This window comes from Sander lucioperca, chromosome 5 (genome assembly GCF_008315115.2).
Source record: "Sander lucioperca isolate FBNREF2018 chromosome 5, SLUC_FBN_1.2, whole genome shotgun sequence".
Lineage (NCBI taxonomy): Eukaryota > Metazoa > Chordata > Actinopteri > Perciformes > Percidae > Sander > Sander lucioperca.
In genome coordinates, this window is record NC_050177.1 from 33,391,731 (window position 1) to 33,397,972 (window position 6,242).

Consider the following 6,242-nt stretch of genomic DNA (forward strand, 5'->3'; position numbering starts at 1 on the left):
AGAGAGTGTGTATATATATATATATATATATATATATATATATATATATATATATATATATATATGTATATGTATATATGTATATGTATATGTATATATGTATATGTATATGTATATATGTATATGTATATATATATATGTATATGTATATATGTATGTGTATATATATGTATATGTATATATATATATGTATATGTATATATGTATATGTATATATATATATATGTATATATATGTATATGTATATATATATATATATGTATATATGTATATATATATGTATATATATATATATGTATATATATGTATATATATATATATATGTATATATATGTATGTATATGTATGTATATATATGTATGTGTGTGTATGTATATATATATATATATATATATATATATATATATATATGTGTATGTGTATATATATATATATATATATATATATATATATATATATATATATATATATATATATGTGTATATGTATATATATATATATATATGTGTATATGTATATATATATATATATATGTGTATATGTATATATATATATATATGTGTATATGTATATATATATATATATGTGTATATGTATATATGTATGTATATATATGTATGTATGTATGTATGTATGTATGTATGTATATATATATATGTATATGTATATATATATATATATATATATATATGTATATATATATATATGTATATGTATATGTGTATATATATATATATATATATATATGTATATGTAATTTCACCCTAGGCTGCTTTGCACCTTGACCTCGAGCCAAACAACCCCCCATAAGCTTTTTCCCTTGTTATAACGTTGGTTGAGTTAGTGTTATCAGCTGGTTAGCTTAGTGCAGGCGCTAATGGATCCACGTTTGTATCTCGTAAATTACCCCACTAATAATGCCCGGAATGATACCAAATTTCTACAGTAGTACAAATAGTTTCTGTACTTATAAAACGAGGCATTAGAAAGTTTGTAACTACACCAGAAGCATATTTAAATAACACTTGCCTGATGGAAACTCCTCTTGGCTGCTATCGCACGAGATCCCGCGAGATCACGCACAGAGCACAACATCTATTGCTTTTAAACCGCAGCCGGGATATATACAACTGTGTGGCATCTTGTCCTATCGCCTCACGCTGCAGTAGCTGCTACAGTTACAAACTTTTTAATGCCTCATTTTATAAGTAAAGAAACTATTTGTACTACTGTAGAAGTTTGGTATCATTCCGGGCATTATTAGTGGGGTAATTTACGAGATACAAACGTGGATCCATTAGCGGCTGCACTAAGCTAACCAGCTGATAACGCTAACTCGACCAACGTTATAACAAGGGGAAAAAAGCTTATGGGGGGTTGTTTGGCTCGAGGTCAAGGTGCAAAGCAGCCTAGGGTGAAATTACTCCGAACCATCACTTTAAGGTGGGCGTGTGTGACAATGCAGCTTCCGATTGGGGAATCTAGAGAAAAGTTAAGGGGGATATGTAATGTTTCTGTCGTTATGTCATTTTCTGTTGCTACACCACTGTAAGTTATGAACAACCTTACCACCATACTACTTTAAACTTTCTAAAAAGTCACCACTCTAGAGTGACACTGGCTGTAAGCAAAGTTACAAAAGCAACGTCGAAGAAGTACATTGCTGGCTCTGATTCCCCTAAAGCCCTGAGGCATGATGGGAAGTAGGACAACTTAAATTGGAGCCAGGAAACCCAGCGAGCCATAAGCCCACATGGGTCTGAAATCCTGCCGCAGTAGATACCATCTAACTGTACGTCCCAGTCCCTGACGTGTCATCTCAAGTAGGAAAAAGGGGTGAAAAGGTTGTGTGTTAAATATCCAAACTCGACGTCAAGCCAATTTTATTTATAAATCCCCCAATATCACATGTATAACTGTTTTTGAATCAGACAGATTTGACAGTTTGCATAGTTTAGTTTTGCATGCTGCCAAGGGGAGCGTGGGAGCTGAGTGGAGCACAGGGTCCTGGCAGAACATGAATGGGGGAGGCTGAAGAGTGATGGAGGGGATGACAGGATGGGGACAGGGATGACATACACCGCACAGCAGGTACTGCCTCTGCAGTCGGTGTGTGCCTGAGCATGGGTGCACATTAAAGGCGTTTCTTGTCATGTTGGTGGTTCTATGTCTTTTTCTGTTTTCTTGTACATGTCAGGAAAGTTGTGTCACAGTTTGTCATCTCACATCACACCGCGCCTGTTAACAGAGTCGACTGATTGGTTCTTTGTGTCATAGCAAGAGATTTGTTTGGGTAGTTCACTGATCAGACTAACTAAACTATTTACACATTGTTCCGTAAAAAAGTGCTCTTTGCACTAAAATATTTACATGGGAAGACCATCTATAGGGAAACAATGTCAGTCAAGTCCACATGAAATAAAAGTGGGAAAAAGACAGAAGTGTACCAATATTTTTTTCTTTTACGTAAGATGAAGTCACTACTCAAGTACATTTTATTGTAGATACCTTTTGTACTCTAACTCTCACTGACTTCTACTTGAGTACTAGCCTTTAATCAAGTAACTACTTTTACTGGAGTGGAGTTTTTGGCTACTTTGCCTTCCTTTTCCTGGGCAAACGCACTGCTACAGTCTAAACTGAAGTCTGTTGTGAACTGCTGGCGATCTGTGAGTGATTACCAATAGTTATGAAATATTAACCTGACTCCGCCAGATGGATTGCTTCGCATTTGCTCGGCATATCCATCTGGGAACTTTCCGTTGGAGAACTTTTGGGAAGGGGCGAAAATACTGGTTAGCTGATTGGATAAACCATCTGTCTATCACCACCTATGTTGGTGATAGACGGGCCATATCAACCAATCAGATCAACGATATATCAAACTCTTGCCAAAACCAGTCGGGAGAAGAGCAAAAACATCTTTTCCTCCAAGAAAAGCCTCCAGTGCCGTTTTTTGCTCTTCTTTCAATGAAGGAATACTTTCTAATTTGGATAAAACTTGCGCGATAGCTACGCTCATCTCATCCGTGGAAGCCGGCATGCTGTTTAGACTGAACAGTCGCTTCTCGTTGCGTCACACCTAAAACCAACGCTGATTGGTCGTTCGTTTGGCGAACGGCTCCAAATATGCTCTATCTCAAGATGCCAGACTGATCTGCGAGTGGAAAACTGGAGTTCGCGAGATCAGCACGGTCTCACGAGGCTAATGAAATATGCCACCATGGCAGAAAAATAAAAACTGTAAGCCTGAAAGTTTTTTCTCCCTGTTAAAGAGCATAAAAGGTATTTTTTGTATAGAGAGCTGTACTGTTAAGGTTACAATGTTTGATTAGAAGGTCATCCTTCCAACATGGTGACAATTAAGTCACTGGTAAAACAAACGCACTATGACAGAGCTTTATTTCAGAAAGAGAAATGTAGGTGGGCTAAAACATTTGCTAGTGACTGTCCTAAAACACCCCTCGGCTCTCTGACTAAGCTTAGAGGCGTGCCAACCCGCTGCCATGTGCTGCATACCCACTTTGATCCCTTGGTGGAAAAAACAGCCTCCACTCAAGCCAATGTGACGGTCAATTTGTCTTTGAATCTGCCAAAGCCAGCTGAGATAACAATAGACTCCCAGAGGACCGATAAATGTATCCTTGCATAAATGAAACAAGCTTTTGTAAAAGACGGAGTCAGAGTTTTTTTTTCTTTCTCCCCACAGTGCAGTGATTAACTTCATCATACTCAAACCCAAGCAGCTCATAACGTCTCGTGGAGAATGGTATTAACTTGTGCAGAGGTATTAGCCCAGGGCAACATTTTCAAACAGTTATATCACTCGTGTGCCAGAGTTACATGCTGGCGTTGATGACTAAAGAAACTTGCCACACTATTTATAGGATAATCTCATGAAATCCCCTACCACTACGAACCCACCCTCACACTCACTTATAATTACCCTGCTGACTTTGTTCTCCACTCTCTCTGTTCTTTCCTGCCCCATAGTCTGATTTAATGGAACTTCCTGTTTTGCTATCAAAGGCCCTGCACACCCACACAAGTGTCTTCAGTCATTCTCGTTGATTAGAGCTCTGTTCAACGGGAGTTGTCGGTCAAACACACAGTTTTGAGCCAAGGTCTAATCAAGCAAATTATGTCTAAAGTCAAAGAATTTTGAAAGGGTTTGCACTCTAGAGTCCAGGCTTTTTAACAGTGTCATATAGCCAAATTTAACAGGTCCATTAACATTGCCTGCACGCTGACAAAAAAATGGAAGAGGCTCTTAAGATCCAAAAATAATCAATTTATTCCATGTGCAAAAAGTGACAGAATGACCAACACGCTCACTTTTTGGACCATCATCAGCACAACTTGCCAAAATAAGTATACATCCTGTGAGACTTTGTATCACGGGTGTGTAGAGCGTCGTTGTAGGGTGTCTGTTTTCACATAATGGGAACTATTCTTAAAGGTCCAATGTGTAGGAATTTCTCCCATCTAGCGTTGAGATCATATATTCAGGGTTCATACATTTTGAAAAAACCTGGAAAAGTTATGGAATTTGAAAAATGCAAATTCCAGGCCTGGAAAGGTTTTGGAAAAATAAAAAGACCCAGAAAGTTTTGGAAAAGTCATGGAATTTTTAACACAGCATAATAATATGTGTTTACTTTACAAATCCCACTATGAACCACATACATTGTTAATTGTTAAACCTCTGAGGGTAAACTTTAACACAGATTTTTATTTGTATAATGTCGACTGACATTTTCAGGAATACATAGTCATGGAAATTTGCCATCAACTCTCTCGCACCACGCAGTTCAAAGTACGTATTACAGCTACAGTAGCCTTCACGCTTCAAAAAGTCGGTCTCTTGCTCTTTTCAGTATCCTGTTCCTGAGATTTGGATTTTTGAATACGTGTGGTCCTCCACGTTTCCTTCTTCAAACTTGCCGGGGCCGGGAAGTAGAGCCCTGCGCGGGACTGTTTTCTTCATCCCGCTCCCGCCCGCTCCCGGCGAATTTCTGACCATTACCGCCCGCACCCGCAACATGTGTGTTACGCTCCCGCCCGCTCCCGCAATGTGTACGTCCACTCCCACCCGCACCCGCAAAACTCTGAGAATTTATGCCCGCACAATAATAGAGATGCATTGACGTTGTGTCTTCTCTCGTCCCGCATGAGAAAACACGTCATTTTATAGGTTAATAGGGAGAAGATGAAGGCAAAGAAGGCAGGTGCTTGCTGCTGTTAGACGGGGAGGAAGGAGCAGAAGGATAGGGAGAGAGGGGGAGGAAGGAGCCGAGGATGAGGGAGAGAGGGGGAGGAAGGAGCCGAGGATGAGGGAGCGAGCGGACGGTGGACGGAGCCTTGGCTCGGAGCTCCCCCGTCCTGGGAGGCTCAGACACGCTGGTGTCTACTCATAGATGGCCTATACAGTATATACTCAGTCAGTATATATGTATATCTATGGTTTCTGCTGGCGTGGGGGGGTTCCAGGCTACATCCCGATCCCGCAGTGTTTTTTTTAGCCGCCCGCTCCCGCCCGCAGCAAAGTTAAAACCGCCCGCTCCCGCAAGATTTGCGTTGGGTCCCAATCCCAATGCAGCCCTCTACCGGGAAGCTACGATACCCATTAGCAGCATTAGCAGCACCTGCGAGTTTATCATGTGACAGCGAAAACGTGAAAGGTGGAGCAGTATGTCCTGCATGTCCCTTACCGGCTAACGTATTTCAAGATGGCGCATGAATATGGAGCCTCTACCCCAGTTCATGCGAATGCAAATGTAAAATTTCAAGCTAAAAAGAATACTTGGAATTGATGGTGGTGGTAAATATTCATGAAAAAGGACAAGTTTGTGAACGGGCAACACAGATTTTGATAATGAACAACTTAACACGTTACACGCTGGACCTTTAAAGGTGCCCTGCCACACAAAACTGTTTTTACTTGTAATTATTTGAAATATGTTAGATATGTGTTTGTGTTATGTCGTGAATGTGAAAATGAACTGCTACCTCCTCTGTCAGCTCTAGCCACTGAAAAGAAATAAGCGGAGAAATCAGGCCAACTACAAAAGCTGGTCAGTCTGACGTGGTGTTGCCTGAGCTCATTACTATTCATGAGCTCGCCCAGTTGCACTGGGTAAAGGATGCTGATAGCATTGGCTAGCTGTCAAGCAGCTTAGCTCGTTGAATATTAATGACAACTGGCACAAATCGAGCTGAGTCTTCCTGCAGGCTTTCTATAC

The 6,242-nt window shown here is 39.9% G+C and overlaps 1 long non-coding RNA gene across 1 annotated transcript; it reads left to right on the forward strand.

Annotated features, from left to right (window-relative positions):
- The first annotated feature begins 16 nt into the window (after positions 1-16).
- On the forward strand, positions 17-2,438 carry LOC118495049. Its single transcript, XR_004897341.1, has 2 exons — positions 17-65; positions 1,554-2,438. It is a non-coding gene; the product is annotated as an uncharacterized LOC118495049 (long non-coding RNA).
- The last annotated feature ends 3,804 nt before the right edge of the window (positions 2,439-6,242 follow it).